Source organism: Sapajus apella, unplaced genomic scaffold (genome assembly GCF_009761245.1).
Source record: "Sapajus apella isolate SASKATOON/1434 unplaced genomic scaffold, GSC_monkey_1.0 scaffold117, whole genome shotgun sequence".
Classification (NCBI taxonomy): domain Eukaryota; kingdom Metazoa; phylum Chordata; class Mammalia; order Primates; family Cebidae; genus Sapajus; species Sapajus apella.
In genome coordinates this window covers 4,140,549-4,158,027 of record NW_022437057.1, presented here as the reverse complement: position 1 = coordinate 4,158,027, position 17,479 = coordinate 4,140,549, and the positions used below count along the sequence as shown (strand labels likewise).

The 17,479-nt window shown below is 44.3% G+C and overlaps 1 pseudogene; it reads right to left on the bottom strand.

The window, feature by feature from the left end:
• Positions 1–7,285: 7,285 nt before the first annotated feature.
• On the bottom strand, positions 7,286–16,892 carry LOC116538146 (annotated as a pseudogene).
• Between the last annotated feature and the right edge of the window lie 587 nt (positions 16,893–17,479).

Genomic DNA, 17,479 nt, shown 5'->3' with positions numbered 1-17,479 from the left:
GTAAAAGTGAGTGAATATTCTTACCAGATGTTATATATGCACTAGTAAGTAATAATAAGGAAAATGGCATAGAATTTGAAAAGGAATAGACAACTTGGTTATTGGAATAGAATAGACTTTCTGAAACCAATTCCTGAGCATTTAAAACCCACTCTAGATGAGGAAGTACCACCCAACAGTGAGTAAGACATGAATTTAATCAATAAAAGGCATTGGAGATATGCCTTTTTTATTTGAGAAAAAAAGAGAGATCATCACCTCACACCATATTTCAAAACAAATTCCAGATGGATTATACAGTTAAACCTAACAAACAATATACATATATGTTTTTTGAAAAAACTAGAAGAGAAATACTTACGTATGTTTATTTATCTTTTTCATATTTAACTTTACCATCCATCTGAAATCTCTCCTCAGAATAGGAAGTGACTTTCTTCAGACAAAAATACCAAAAGAATCTCCACATAAAAATATATTCGAATAAAATTCAGACTGATTTTTACTTCAAAAATCATAAATCTTTAAAAAGAGAAATGAGGAACATTATAAAAATTGGAAGATTTTAAAACCCTTCTATGTTCAAAGTTATTACAAATCAAAAAAAAAAAAAAAAAAAAAAGAAAGAAATGCAAACAGCAAACATGGAAAAACAGTCCAAACTCCCTAGTAAACAAACAAAAAATAAAGCAAAATTAAATCATTGCCAGTCAGTTAACTCCCCTGGTCAAAACCTTTCCCCATTGTCTTTGGGATAGAATCCAAAATCAGTAACCTAACATCCACAGCCTCTTATATTTTGGGGCCTGCTTGCCTCTCTTCCCAGCCACTCCCCTGGACATCTGAGGCATCAGTTATACATGAATCTCTCCATTTTTCTGCACACAACACCTCCTTGCAAAGTTCTGAGGTTTTGCACATGCTGTTCTCTTTGGATTGATGTTTCTGATCCTCTCCTTGGTGAAGCTCCATCTTTAATTTCTAGGCTTTAATTCTGGTCCCAATCTCTCGGGAAAGAAGTGTTGGAAAATGCCTAGTGATTCCTGGATTTATTACTTCTCTCTGGAGGAAGGGAGAGGAGAAAAAGTTAATTTCTCTCAAACTGCCTGATCCACTTGCATTTTCTCTGGGAAGCAGGTGTGAACCCTGAATGAGCCCTTAGAGCTGGGATAAAGAAGGGATTAACAGTGAAGGTTAAACTTCTGACAGTTTTGGATAAAGATTCACAGAGTCTGCCTGGTTCCTTCTGTCCCTCTTCCTATCCAAGCTTGACTGATGCTCTGCCCCTAGCCAAGCTTGGTGGTCAGCTGAAAGGAGATTATCAGATAAAAAATATCAAATACAGTTTGCCCCTAGATAATGCATCCTAATACTGAAAATGTATTCTTTTTTTAAAAAAAAATTGAAATTCAAACTTAACTAGGCATCCTGCATTTTTATTTGCTAAATTTGAACACACTGGCCCAGAAGGAAAGTGAAGGGCATCTGCCTAAGTTTAAAGACTTTGGGAGGAACCCCTTGATGGGGATGGAACTCAGAGGGGCAAATACCTCACTGCTTGAACCATGAGTGGTAATGAAAATCAGAGCTGGCAGGGCGGCTGTGCACATGGTGGCTGCCACGCGTCCTGAGTGAATGGCATCTTGAAGACTCACATGCACACCACCTGTGGGCTGTCAAGGACATACAGTGACAAGTGCAAGGCCTTTTGAATCGAATGGATTTGGGTCTAATCCCAGCTTGTTAGTGTGTAACCTTGGGCAAGCTCTGTAATGTCTCTGAGCCACTGTTTTATCATCTGCAGAGCCGGGATCATGACCACTTCCCAAAACCCATTAAATAACAAAAGATGTGATTACACACTTGGCATTACAGTAGCCACAGGTGTTTTTCTTTGGAATAGTTATGGAAAGCAGAGTAGCAGAAGTGTTCTACCCTATCATAGTCAAAAGGAGCATGGGCTCATTTTGTTTTTTATAATAAGATGTTTGCTGGCTGGGCGCAGTGGCTCACACCTGTGATCCCAACACTTCGGGAGCCTGAGATGAGCGGATCACTTGAGGTCAGGAGTTCGAGACCAGCCTGGCCAACACGATGAAACCCATCCTTACTAAAAATACAAAAATTAGCTGGGCGTGGTGGTGCATGCCTGTAATCCCAGCTACTCGGAAAGCTGAGGCAGGAGAATCACTTGAACCCGGGAGGTGGAGTGAGCGGAGATTGTGTCACTGCAGTCCAGCCTGGGGGAGAGAGGGAGATTGTCTCAAAAACAGACAAAAAAGATGTATGCTGGTCATATGTTTATTGTTTATCCCTATTTCAAATATTATTGTTATTGAAAATTCCTTTTACAGACATTCTCTTCTTTAATCTTCTATGTAAAATTTGTTACATAGATCCTATTATCACCATTTTACAGTTCAGGAAATGGAGGTGTGAAGCTGTCAAAGTCATGCAGTTGCCGAAATGAAACATCAACTACACCGTGGCAGCAGCTGCGGGAGCAGGGCCGCTCCTGTGGGACTTCCTTGCACTGAAGTCCTTACAGATCTGGTCTCAATGGACCTCACAACAGCCCTTTGAGGCTTGTTCCGCTCACTCTGTCTCCTGGGCTCAAGCCATTCTCATGCCTCAGCCTCCCGAGTAGTTGCGACTAAAGGATCATTTTCCTGTTAAGAAAAGAAGTGAAGCTCAGAGGGGGAATGGGTATTTTCACAGAGCAGGGAATGTTGGGAGCAGGATTCAAACCCAGATGTCTTTGGGTACATATCCTCAGATTCTTTTTCTTTCTTTCCTTCTTTCTTTCTTTCTTTCTTTCTTGTCTTTCTCTTTTTCTTTCTTTTTCTTTTTTTTCTTGCCTCTTTCTTTCTTTCTTTCTTTCTTTCTTTCTTTCTTTCTTTCTTTCTCTTTCTTTTCTCTCTCTCTCTCTCTATTTCTTTCTTTCTTCTTTCTTTCTTTCTCTCTCTCTTTCTTTTTCTTTCTTTCCTTCTTTTGAGGTAGAATCTTGCTCTGTCACGCAGGCTGGAGTGCAGTGGTGCAATCTCGGCTCACTGCAACCTCCCCGCCCCCCACCCAGGTTCAAGTGATTCTCTTGCATCAGCCTCCTCAGTAGCTAGGATTAATCAGGCACGTGCCACCATGCCTGGCTGATATTTTGTATTTTTAGTAGAGACAGGGTTTCACCATGTTGGCCAGGCTAGACTTGAATTCCTGATCTCAGGCAATCCACCCACCTCAGCGTCCCAAAGTATTGGGATTACAGGCGTGAGCCACTGTGCCCAGCCCTTACCACTTATAATTGTCCCACAATACCTGAATTATAGAGGTGACAGGTTTTAGGGCCATTAGGAGTTGCTACTCCAGCATAGGTAGTATTTCTTCTTCTTGCTGCAGACTACTCTCACTACTTGACATGTAGTAAGTGCTCAATAAATCTGCGTTGGCTAAAGGAGTGGATGCATCAGCAGAGATGTAGGGAAATGGATTCCATGTGCAAAGCAAGACTTTTTTGAGCCTTCAGCCCTCTTGAGAAGAAAATTAATGTAGGAGAAACAGGTGTATGTCACCAAAGGTGCTGTTTTAAATGTTTGACAACAAAATGGAGACCCCTAGGCTTTGACTCTTAGAGACTTGGGCCAGGGCATATGTGCAGCCCAAATCCAGCTTTCCTAGAGAACGGGATGTCAGGCTGCTAGCTTCATCTGTGCCCAGGGATTTTGGTCCACATTGACAGGATGATTGAATTAATTCAGAATGTCCTAACGACATTCTCCAGGCACGTTCAGTACTCAGAGCAGGGGCCTGTAGCCAGGTACCTTTGCAAGGTGCAAGATTTAGGGCCAGAGTGGCTGGTTGAGGTGGTGGTGTTGTGAAACCTCAAAACAGTCTGTTCCAGCAAAAAAAACCACAGATAACCAGTCAGTCGGGATTCCTCTGCATCCTGCAGAGGACAAACGAAACCGAGAGAGTCCAGCTGGGCTGCACCGACAGGAGGGTGGCAGGGATGCCTAGCTGATCCACTTCTTCCTGTGTGAGCCCAGGCCTGGCTTCTTGTCTTGGCCTCGCCTGTGTGGCCAAAGTCGGGCCATCTTTAGACAGCATTCTGGAGCAATTGCTTCCTAATATAACTAGCTCAGACATGGTAACCCAAATGAAAAGCCCTCAAAGGAGGAGGGATCGGACATTTAATCAGTGCCAGCTGTGTGCCAGGTGGTGTAACCAGCAACCCTCTGGTTGTCTTAACTGACCTTTAAGCAGCCACTGTCCTTAGTTTTGGACCACCCGCACTGGAGAATGTCAGAAAAGTGAGTAGATTGGCCTTCCCGGAAGCAGTGCAGGAGCCAGACACAGTAACGCTCCCTAGGACCTTCCCTGCTCTTGATCTTCTTCTCCATTTTTCTGATGATGAAATCGAGGTGCACAGAGGGACCAGAGCAAAGGTCAGCCCTACTCACTGTGGGCTGGAGTTAGTCCTCAGCCCGGCACACAAGGCCTCCGGTGATCCACGTTCTGCATGGTGAGCACCTGTTACGGATGGGGATCCTTGAACTGTGCTCACCATGGGTGCATATTGTGCACAGCCTGCTGCCCTCTACCACTGCACCCACTGTGCCCCTCTCCCTATCAGTCCAGTCACAGAGGTCCAATTCACACAGCTCCACCCAGATGAAGAAAGCACTGGTCACTGCTGTGGAGAAATTCTCCCCGACACGCCGGGCACAGTGGCTCATGCATATAATCCCAGCACTTTGGGAGGCTGTGTCAGGTGGATCACCTGAGGTCAGGAGTTCAAGACCAACCTGACCAACATGGAGAAACCTGATCTCTACTAAAAATGCAAAATTAGCTGGGTGTGGTGGTGCATGTCTGTAATCCCAGCTACTAAGGAGGCTGAGGCAGGAGAATCACTTGAACCTGGGAGGCAGAGGTTGCAGTGAGCTGAGATCGCACCATTGCACTCCAGCCTGGCCAACAAGAACAAAACTCCATCTTTAAAAAAACAAAAAATTATCCCCGATGCCCGGCTCCCTTGCTCCTAACCTTGCAGAGACAGTCATCCACTCATGGATGACCTCACAGTTCCTAAAGAGAAGATTTTTTTTCCTTTGTGAAAGTTAAAATACTGTTTTTATTATATCATCAAAAGAAATGGTAAGTTATACAATTCTCATGAAACTCCGGTATCTTTAGGAATAAATCTCAGCATCCAGCAAGCATATCATACAGCAGTCGTTTGCAGCTTGTCCCTGCTGTAGACCTCAGGCTCCTTGTGGGCAGGGCCATGTGGGGTGCCCCTTGTCATCTCAGCATCCCTCCTGGCCAACATAGAACTGGATCCCAAGGCCACGCTCAACATATGCTTGTGTAATTAACCAAGAAACAAGTGAGCAAGGAACCTAATAAGACCCATTTTATTGAAAAACGACTTGCGCCGGGGCTGGAGCCCAAGTGTCCTGACTTCTGGCGCAGCATGGGTTGCACTCCGTGGCCCTGCCTGGCCTCCTTTCTATAGCTGCATTCCAACAGGCTGCTGGTCTTCCCACATTTCCAATTTACATCTCAACTAATTTTCCTGTGGGGCAATGAATTGTTCTGGTGCACTCAAAGCAGTCCTTGAGAGTTCTTTTTTTCTTGCTTGCTCCTTTTATTAATATTTAATTTTTTATTATTTCCCATGACAGTTCATATTATAAACCAAGGCTAAATGCACGCAAATGAAAACGTACTCTATACAGCACCACAGCATTACTATAAAGACTTTTTTTCTTTTTTGACATGGTCATTTGCTTTAATAACAATCCATATACCATGTTATCACCATAAAATGTAAATTCACATTAGACAAGAGAATTTCACAAGTGAAATAGCATTCTGTAGTATATAAATTTTGGGTATGCTGTCTGGCCAAAGCAGCTTGCTCATAAGTCATTAATACAATGCATTATAGGTTATTTGTTCATTTTAATGTTTACAATTTTTTATGGAAAAAATAAGCAACGTACACTTTTAAAAAATGTTCACTGGCCGGGCACGGTGGTTCACTCCTATAATCCCAGCACTTTGGGAGGCCAAGGCAGATGGATTATCTGAGGTTAGGAGTTCGAGACCAGCCTGGCCAACATGGTGAAACCTGTGTCTACTGAAAATACAAAATTAGCCAGGCATGGTGGCAGGTATCTATAATCCCAGCTACTTGGGGGGCTGAGGCAGGAGAATTGCTTGAACTGGGAGGCAGAGATCGCAGTGAGCTGAGCTCACGCCACCGCACTTCAGCCTGGGTGACGAGAGTGAAACACTGTCTCAGAAAAAAAAAGTGTTCATTTACCTTTGCATGAGTGCTTAAAATACATACTTCTATTTCAAGGTAACATTTAAAAATTATTCTAATGTTATAGCAGCAAACATGTAATTTGCAATTACAAAAGAACTAAACTAGAATCCATAAGTTATTTTCATGTTTACAATTGTGATTCTTTAATAAATACTACTATTATGCAGCTGTGTTGTAAGCATTCTAGATTTGGTTTAAACACACACACACATATATTTTCAGTTGTGGGAAGCTTTACAAGTTATATTCCATGCACTTTTTGGACAGAGTTCTAAAAGAGCCACCAGTCCACAAAACAGAAAAAAGTCAAAGTAACTGGGACAAATAGGACTCTGATACAACATCCAAAACATGTGAGATTCTGCAGCAAACTGAGGGTACTCCAGGGTTGATCTGTTACCTTCTTTAGAACAAAGTTCATCTTAATGATTTAAGAAGGTGGACATTTCAACACCATCAAGTGCATTTAGGTGACATGTTTCTTTCAAGTTAACTTGGCTTCCTTGACTAGTTAGTAAACTAGTCACTAGTAATTTGGTCACCAGGTAAATCAAGCCTGCAAGAAAGGAAGCCAATATTCAAAATGCTGTGTTACCATCTACACCCATACAAATTAGTTTCTTTTCTTCCTTTCTTTTACTTTTTAGACGGAGTTTCAATCTTGTTGCCTAGGCTGGGGTGCAACGGTGTGATCTACGCCCACCACAACCTTTGCCTACTGGGTTCAAGCAATTCTCCTGCCTCAGCTTCCTGGGTGGCTGGGATTACAGGCATGTGCCACTATACCCGGCTAATTTTGTATTTTTAGTAGACGGGGTTTCTCCATGTTGGTCAGGCTAGTCTTGAACTCCCGACCTGAGGTGATCTGCCTGCCTTGGCCTCCCAAAGTGCTGGGATTACAGGTGTGAGCCACTGTGACCAGCCAAATTAGTTCATTTTCAACAATAATATGTAACTTCAATAATGAGATGTCTAACTAAAGCAAGTTCCTCCAACAAGACCAAGTCAGCATCTCTTCTTCTAAGGCTTAGGTTTTGCCCAGAATTCCTGATACATGGAATAGCCCATCCCAACAGTCACTGCTCTTTCAACAAAGGCTTGGTCTGCCACACACATGTGGATCAGATGACGGGACATTTTAGTATTTCCCTGCTCTTCAATTTGTATAAATCCATATGCAACAGTTGCTGCAAACCCTGCCATTCCAATGGGTACGAAGGGTGCCTCTTTAGCTTTTTGAATAAATTTGATCCTTGATCTTCATCATATGAAGAAAGGGAAACATCTGTGTCTGTTGATACAGTGATTGCTTGAAGAATCTCCCTAAAGTGAGAAAACCTCTCACAGCCAACTGGCTTCTGATCCCCACCCACGTACTCAGTCCTGCCAGTTTCTCCTATAATGACCTTTTGATACAGACAAATTAGTTGCTAAATTCAGAAACTGAAGTTACCCTTCTGGTTATCTCTTGTAGCCGAAGAAGAAAAAAGGTTTTAGAATCAGTAAAGATTTTATTATAAGCCTATTAACTTTCCCTTACTAGCAATTAAAGTTCTCGAGAGAGAGAGGCCAGGGACAATGGCAAGGACCCAGGTAGGGGCATCCAGGATGATCTGGCCTCTGCCACTTCCCAGCCAGCCGACTTTGGGCTATGATATCCTCCCCCTGATTCTCTGAGTCCATTTCCATCAGATGGGGAAGGCCACCAGGACCTTCCTCGGCTACTACTGGGAGGATTCATTAAAATAAGGTTTGTACTGAGCCTAGTGCACACAGATTCAAAGCTAAATAAAAACTGGTCGTTTTTAATTAATGTTCATATGGTTTAGCCAGAAAAACTACTTGACCAAAGCAAATTCGAGCAAACATGCAATTTGGAAGAAAGCTAAGAACAACTCAGCCCAAACAAAAATTTCACTGAAAGGCAATATCCCCAGTAGTGAGCATTTGAAGCACTGCAAATTTGTCTTTTTCTATGCAAAGCATTTCTGGCTATTTTTCCCTAAGATTTTCTATTGTCTTTCTGTTTTATTTTGAATCTATTTTCAATAATTTTTTCTTGCTCTTCATTGGAGTGGGAAAAGTTAGGACACAATAACTGTTCATTAATAAGAAAACAACTTAAATGGCCAAGAAAAGAGAAAATGTTTGAGACAATCTCTCCTACTAAGGTGATTTAAGTGAATTATGTGAATTCACAAAATAGTATAGATAGCATGAGCTGAGTTTTGAAAAATATGGTATCTGCATAAAAGGGGGCAGCGACATGTGTATCAAAGGATTGCGAGTGGGTGGACCTCGAGGTGGGACTATGGGAGCTCCTTTTGCTTATTTTGGTTTCTTTCTGTTTTACTATTTCTGAGATGAGAGTGCATTACATTTGCCATAGGAAAGAAACTAAAAGACAAAACTCAAAAAGTTTTTCAGGCTAGATGTGGTGGCTCACACCTGCCAGCACTTTGAGAGGCCGCTTGATCCCAGCAGTTCAAGGTGGACGGTGGGAGAATCGCTTAAGCCCAGGAGTCCGAGGCCAGCCTGGGCAACAGAGTGAGATCCTGCCTCTAAAAACATTTAATATTCTGATTCATTTTTTTAACGTTAAAATATCTCATTTATTTCCATCCAGTTCTACTTTTTCTGCCTTTTTCGTATTTTAAAATGTTTTCACACAGGGATAAAAAAAAATTGAAGTTGTTCCCCAGTCCATGAAATGAGAATAATTATATCTACCTCAAATGGTGATTGTAAAAGTTAAGTGAGATGTTTTCTTTTTATTTTTAAGGAATGCAATATTTTAAAAAGTTTTTTTTGAACTAATTTTTTACCTTCTTTGATAAGTGATGTGGTACCAATTTGTTTTAAAGTGCATAAGTAATTTGGAAGGTTATCCAGTCTCAGAAGTAACATTGGTGTATATTTAACGTATCTGAATGCATATTAACATAGTCCATGAAGATAAAAGTCAGAATTTAGCGTGTCATGTTTCAAAGATTGGAATGAAAATCTTTTCTTTCCACATTATTTTCTAAAAACTTTTAAGTTCCTTACATAGTCCCAGGCACATAATGGCTCCTCAATAAGGAGTGATCAATGATTCTTCTCTTGTGGACACTGGATGTTTTCCTTTTTTTTGAAACAGAGTTTTGCTCTTTTTCCCCAGGCTGGAGTGTAGTGCTTCAATCTTGGCTCACTGCAACCTCTGCCTCCTGGGTTCTAGTGATTCTCCTGCCTCAGCCTCCTGAGCAGCTGGGATTACAGGTACCTGCCACCACACCCTGCTAATTTTGTATTTTTCATAGCGATGAGAGTTCGAAGTTTCACCATGTTGGCCAAGCTGGTCTCAAACTCCTGACCTCAGGTGATCCGCCTGCCTCTGCTTCCCAAAGTGTTGAAATTATAGGCATGAGTCACTGCGCCTGACCAACGTTGGATGTGTTCTAACAAGCCTTTGTCGTTGGACATTCACTTTATCTCTTCTTTGGCCTGCAGGTTGTTTTGGTGAATTCTTTTTTTTTTTTTTTTTTTTTGAGATGGAGTCTCGCTCTGTTGTCAGGATGGAGTGCAGTGGCACAATCTCAGTTCACTGCAACCTCTGCCTCCCGGAGTCAAGTGATTCTCCTGCCTCAGCCTCCCGTGGTGGCATGTACCACAGTTGGGACTACAGGTGCATGCCACCACGCCCAGCTAATTTTTGGATTTTTTTAGTAGAGATGGGTTTCACCATGTTGGCCAGGATGATCTCGATCTCTTGGCCTTGTGAGCTGCCTGCATTGGCCTCCCAAAGTGCTGGGATTACAGGCATGAGCCATCGCGCCCAGCCTTGGTAAATTCTTCTTGGTAGACATTAGGATGTTCTCTCATCACTTTTACTTGGAGGCCTGTAATACATTTCTAAGTGATCGCTGTCCTTCCGCTCCCAGCCCACTTCCCATTCCAGCGTATTCTTCACACAATAGCCAGAGCTGCTCTTTTTAGAATCTGAATGGGGATCATGTTGGTTTGCAGTCCTTCAACGGCTTTCCATCATTTTTGTGACTGTGGTCCACAAGCCCCTGTGCTCTCAGGCCCTGGCTGCTTCCTCAGGCTCACATCCTGCCTTGGTCCTCCCTGGTTCCCTGTGGACCACATACTCTGATCTCACTGCTTTCCAACACACCAAGGCTGCTCTGCTGCAGGGCCTTTGCACGTCTTGTCCTCTCTGAGGAGCATCCCAGCAGTGCATGAGAGTGTCCGTTCAATTTCCTCTCCCCTAATCTGGGCCTTCCTTGATTGCCCTCCCTGAGATCATACCCCTTCTCTCTCTGTCTTTCTTTATGGCATTTACTACATGATATTAAATGTTTATATATCTATTTGATGCTCTCTTTCTCCCACCAAAATATGAGCTTCCCAAGGAGATAGACTTTGTCAGCTTTGTTCACCTGTTTGTCCATCCAGGACTTAGAAGGACATCTATCACTGGACTTTCAGTAAGCATTTGCTGAATGAATGTACGAATAAAATAAGTGAATGAAGTATGTCCTTAATATTGGCTACAAATAGTATAACTAGGAATAATCTCCTTAAAAATAGATTAAAAATAAACAACTTTAACCTCCCAAAGATAAATCAGTCCTTGAAACATGGTAGAGATTCTTAAAGAATCCCAACCAGCTGCCACACTACTCACTGATGCATCAAAGTTAGTAATAGTGAGCATGATGGCTCACGCCTGTAATCCCAATACTTCAGGAGGCTGGGGCGGGTATATCACCTGAGGTCAGGAGTTTGAGACCAGCCTGCTCAACATGGTGAAACCCCATTTCTACTAAAAATACAAAAATTAGCTGGGTGAGGTGGTGCATGCCTGTAATCCCAGCTACTATGGAGGCTGAGGGAGGAGAATTGCTTGAACCCAGGAGGCAGGGGTTGCAGTGAGCCAAGATTATACCACTGCACTCCAGCCTGGGCAACAGAGCGAGACTCCTTCTAAAAAAAAAAAAAGTAACAGTTGACAAATAGGAAACAACGCTATTCATTTCCAACCAATCATCATTTTGACCAGTTATCAGGTTGACCAGCTTGCTTGTGGCCACGTTGTCTTTCAGCAGAGTCCCCTGGGATCAGTGTGTAGGTGTGGCCCCAGAAATTGCTCAAGTTTGGGAGTCCTGGGAGAGTCTCTAATGCTGTCCACCCCCCTCCCGGAGGACAAGGGAAGCTGAGGCAGGTAGCTTGGATTGCCTAAGCTCAGGAGTTTGAGACCAGCCTGGGGAACACGGTGAAACCCAGTCTCTACTAAAAAACACAAAAAATTAGCCAGGCATGATGGCATGCACCTGTAATCCCGGGTTCTTCAGATCCGGGCGTCAGGCTATATTTCTATGGGAAAACCACCCTTTCTGTTCCACTTCAGCTCCACCTTGGGTGTCCCAACTCAGAATGACCCCTTTTCCCCCAGAGGCATGTAGGGTTCCCACACCTTGGTTTCCAGAAAGGTGTGGAGTCAGTTTTGAGAATGGCAGGAGAAATTTTCTGTTGGAAGAAGAAAGGCTAGGGTGAGGTGGAAGAGCGTCATGAAAAGGCACAGGGGGAGAAGTTGGGAGAGTTCTTTGGTCCAGTTTCCATTGTGTATTTTGAATGTGAGTGTGAGTGTGTGTAAGTGAGAGAGAGCCCACCGGTGTGCTTATGTATAAATGTGGATGTGTTTTTGTGTCTGGGTCTGTTGAGTGTTCCTCTGGGCATCTTGTGGTCGTCAGCTTATTACCTGCGTGTCTCTGTGTGTGTGATTGTGTCTGTGGGTTTGTGTCTGCCTGTAGGCTTACTCTTGTGTCCTTTTGGTTAGTTCTGTCTTTCTCACGGCGTGCATGCGTGTAAGACTTGCTGTGTTGGAATGTGGGGCAGGGAATCACTTCTACAGACAAACAAATGTGAGTACAGCCTTTGCCTCTGCTTGCTGGAACTCTTCAGAAAGTTTGTGCCTGATTTGGAAGAAGCTGGGGAGATGGACAAGACACAGCGTTACCTCCAACCGTAAGGGAGGGTCTCAGAGTTGCAGGTGGAAAAACGGCGTGAAATGCAGTGTCTGAACTCTTGCCTGTGTCTAAACAGACTCACAAGTAGGTATCCAGACTCCTGAGCATGACCCACAAGGGCCACCTGATGGGTCACGGATGATCTCTTACTACCCTGCCCGGTGTTTTCCACGGCTTCCCAACACCCTCTGCTCTTCCAGACTCAGATCTTTTTTTTTTCTGAGACTGAGTTTCACTCTTGTTACCCAGGTTGGAGTGCAATGGCACGAACTCGGCTCACCACAACCTCCGCCTCCTGCGTTCAAGCAGTTCTCCTGCCTCAGCCTCCCAAGTAGTTGGGACTACAGGTGTACGCCACCATGCCCAGCTAGTTTTTTGTATTTTTAGTAGAGACGGGGTTTCACCATGTTGACCAGGATGGTCTGGATCTCTTGACCACGTGATCTACCCGCCTCGGCCTCCCAAAGTGCTGGGATTATAGGCGTGAGCCACCGCGCCCGGCCCAGACTCAGATCTTTGCTGCAGACATGGCTTTGTCCTTCAGATCTTTGCTTAAACACCCCCTCCTTCCTACTTCCCCGACACTCAGCCTCCCTGGCCTGTATCCCCATAGGCCTGGCCACCCTTTCATCTGTGTATTTCCATCCTTGGTCCGTATGCTTGTCTGCTGCCTCCAACCTCACCCCAACAGGACTGGAGCCCCTTGAACACAGGGTCCTGGCTTCTCTGATTTCATGCAATCAGAGCCCAGCTTTCGGCTTAATATGAGTAGAATAGGTCAACTCGGCAGCAGGGAGGAAGTGGGCTGGGTCCAGCAGACCTGGGTTCCATCCCTGTTCTGTCATGAGCTGACAAAGTCCATCCCTTGCACTCCTTGGGCTTCATTTTATCCCCTGGGAGGCTGAGGAGAAGGCGAGGAGCACATGAGAACCACTCGCACACACAGGCTCTCAGCAAATGGCTCTTGTGATTGTACAGGCTTACATAGAACACTATTTTTTTTCTATCCTTCCCAAATTACCCCCTAGAAAAGAGGGAGATGTCTTTTGTATTGAGCTCGTGCAAAGTGCCTCATTTTTATGGAGAACTCCTTCAATTGCTTTATTTTGAACAGCAAAGAAATGTTTGGGGAATGTACGTTAGCCTAAAACCACCTCAAACAACATGGGTTTAGAATTCTTAAAGAGATAATCTGACAGAATCTGTAAGAAAAGGAGTCAGAAACATTTTACACAGATTTAGCAATTCTTCCTCGGGGTATGACCTCAAATTACAAGTGCTGGATGTCATGGCAAATAAGCCTTTTAAAGCTCGGCTTGAAAAAGCAATGCTGAGTGGTTCTTTTGTGGAGAGCGCGGATATACACACACCCACAGAATGAATACAAATCCCGACTGTGCTCATGTCATGCAAATGGGATGGAGACCCTGTTTCCAGCGACAGCCTCAGATGTGGAAGCAAAAAGGGCTGCCTCTCAGGGCAGTCAGATGGAAGAGAGGAGAAAGGTCTGAAAAACGAAATTGCACAATGCAAAAGGTGGCTCTGTGGAGCAGACACTTTCAAACGTTTTGAAAAGCAATTTTTATTATTTTATTTTGTTTTTTAGAGATGAGGGTCACTCTGTCGCTCAGGCTGAAGTGAAGCAGTGCAATCATATCTAACTTTTGCCTTGAATTCCTGGCCTCATGCAATCTTTCCCGCCTCGGCCTCCTGATGTGTGGCAAGGAATGGTGTAAAGTTGTTTTCCGCAACGTGCATAGGGAGAAAAGTGATGTCTCTAAATGAATATTATTGGCAAATTATAAGTAATTACTGTTTACTTCTACATTGCACAACTGAGTTGATAAGCTGAATAAGTGGGTCTTTCCCTAGTTTAGTGTCGTCTCCAAAAGTTTGTATATGCAACTAGGCCCAACCACATTTTTTATTTGTTCTTTGAATTAGGAATGGAAAGCGTTGCTTTATATTTGGGTATATGCAGGAGACTGAGCTTTTAAACTCTAATGAGAATTGACAAGAAGCTGAGTATCTAGGGACCCAGTTTGAAGATTTTTTTCCCCTTCTTAGATTTGTCTTTGTATTTGAGAAAGATAAAAAGGAACATTGAGAAAATGCTCTCCTAAGGAAGAAAGCAGAGAATTCCAGAGAAATGGCACAAACACTGTCATGACACAGGAGAGTCAGCTGTTTCTAAGGTGGGAATGACAGCTATGGCTCCGTCTGTTGGATACGCGCCATGAAACCAGCATCGTTCCAAGCACATGACCTAAATTGTTGTTTTCCCTAATCCTGCTTATAAAGAAGGCATCATTACTATTTGTGCTTTACAGATAAGGAAACTGAGGTTTTAGAACTTGCCCCAGTCCCACAGATAGGACTTGCTGAAGCTAGAATTACGATCCAGGCCTGACCTCTAAATCACAGCCTTGTACCAGCTCTTCGGAACATTTCCTACTGTTTGTGCAAAGTGATTACATCAAAACGGCAGGAAAGTGTTCTAGGGAGGAACTGTAACTCAATTCCTCTGGTTGCTCCTTGTTTGTTGGGCTTTGTGGATCTTCCCACATATTTCACTACTAGAGAGCTGGGGTCTCAAAGCCAAATGCACAGGGGCGCTACGAATGCAACGGAGAAGAGCGAAGGGGCCTGGAGGACGCAATAGGGAGGGGTGGGAGCTGTGGCAAAACCAGGTGCCCATGCCTATCTCAAGGTGGGCGGAGATACTGCTCCAGCCCATTGTTGTCATTCAAATCATGGTCCCACTATGACCAAGTCTTCAAATATTTTCGGAGGACAGACAGCCAGATTTTTGAGTGAAGGCTTATATTTAAGAGTTGATCACTAGCTCAGATGAGTTTTTCAAAACCCATGTAGAACAAACAAAACACATGGGGTGCTGGGGCTGCCACCTGAGCTGCCACATTGCCACCTTTGTGTCTGGACACTGCTCTAGCATGAGGCACATGGGACAGTGCTGCATCAGCATCCTAAAACATAGATTCACATCCCACCGCTGCCCCTAAGTTCCTGGGTAGCCTTCCTGACCCTCAGTTTTCCAGTCTGTAAAATGGGAAACACCGATCGTCCTTACTTTATGGGTTGTTGAGAAGAGCGAGAACATACTCGAGTGTCTGATTGAGGTGGTAAACCTCCTATGTCCGATGTGAAATTCTTGCTTCCCTGCTCCCCGTCACTGATACTGCCTCCACAGCCTCCTTGATCGGAGCACCATTATCTTCTTTCTGCCTCTCTGGTAGAAATGCAGACATCTTCTTTGAGCGCCGGTTTGTTCTTGCTGTTGTTGTTGTTAAAGACTCTGCTTCCAGAGCTTTCCATTGGATGGCTACTTCTTTCTCACATGCCACCTCTTCGGAGGGCGAGGGCAGTCTACGTTTTTTGATGTCGCCACCTGTCTCCCATAGCAAATTATCACACTGATACCACATTGCTTTCTCAATAGCCTCATCATGATCGTGTTTATTTACTTGTTTCAGAGTTTATTGCCTGTCTTCCCAAGAAGAGCAGGGACCTCACCGGTCTTTGTTCATTGTTGATTGGCAGCACCCAGAAGACTTGGCACATAACAGGCACTCAGTGGATGTCCACTGAAAGTGAGTACAGAGTGCTGTGTAAATGTGAGATACAATATGATACCATGGCTATTAGGAACTGTTTCCTTAGACATTAGAAAGGAGGGAGGCTGCTTAGAGAGGGCTCTGCGGCTCGGCTGGGATCTTGCTTTAAATCAGCACCAGGTCATCCCCATTCCTTGCTCTTTTACCCAGTAAAATGTTTTTGCTTGAGAAACTATTACAGAGATAGAGATAATGCCTCCTGGAACGCAGATAGAATCAGAAGTACAGAACTACAGTTTAACCAGGCTGAACAGCTCACAAAATCAGGCCAGCCAGCCTGGGGAAGATGGGGAGGTTGGAATCAGGGAAGGATGAAGGAGGAAGGGGACACCTCACCGATGTCCAGGGCGCTGCTGTTGGAGGAGGGAGCAAGTGGCACTTTAATCCATTCCCTTCCTTCTCTTTCCCGACATTGGGGTCTCAGGTTTTCAGATGGTTTGTAAGACCCATCACTATCGTCTGGCCTCTTTCAGTTTGGGGATGTGACTAACATCCCTTCTCAATGTTCTGTTGGTCTTTCTGAGTCGCTAAGGAGAAATTCTGAATTGTTGCTACTTTGTCCTTAATACTGCCTCTGAGATTTGCTGACCTAGCTTTTGACCTGGTTTTGCTGGGACAGGAGTGTCTAGTGAGACTTAAGTGTTGTTTACTTTGACAATTTGTCTCTGCCTATGACAGGTGCCACTTCCACTTCCATTAGCAATCGAAAGTTTCTTTTTGGAATGAATGCTCTTGTATTTAAAAAAGGGGAAGGGTAGTTTTATCTTAAAGGAGGATATAAAGTAAGGAATTGCGCACGTGGCACATGGACGTGATCCTCCTGCTGTTGGGGCGGGAGCGCGAGTGTCCGGTGTAAAATGCAGCCTCCTCGGACATGTCCTCAAACAGCTCCAAGGTGTGGCCCCAGTGCAACATGCCGATTCTGTTTCTTTTTATTCCTCTTCATTTAGGATATTTGCCCAAGCTTCACTCCTCCTTGCTTTTCCTCGCCCCTGCCTCTGGGCTTTACCCACTCTGTTCCCCCTCCTGGCCTGTACTTCTCACAGACCCCAGCTGAAAGCAGCAGGCGCTTACCCTCCTCACTCTTGGTCACCCTCACCTTTTCTGTGCAGCCTCAGAGTCACCTGGGTTTGTCTTCTGCTCCGAGGATGGAGAAGTCCTTTTTTATACATTTTTCTTTTTCTTTTTTTTTTTTTTTGAGACAGATTCTCACTCTGTCGTCCAGGCTGGAGTGCAATGGGGCAATCTTTGCTCACTGCAACCTCCACCTCCCCGGTTCAAGCATTTCTCCTGCCTCAGCCTCCCAGGTAGCTGGGATTTTGGGTGCCTGCTACCATGCCTGCCTAATTTTGTATTTTTAGTGGAGACGGGGTTTTGCCATGTTGGCCATGCTGGTCTCGAACTCCTGACCTCAGGTGATCCACCGGCCTCGGCTTCTCAAAGTGCTCGAACTACAGGCATGAACCCCTGCACCTGGCCTGAGAAAGTCCTTAAGGACATTT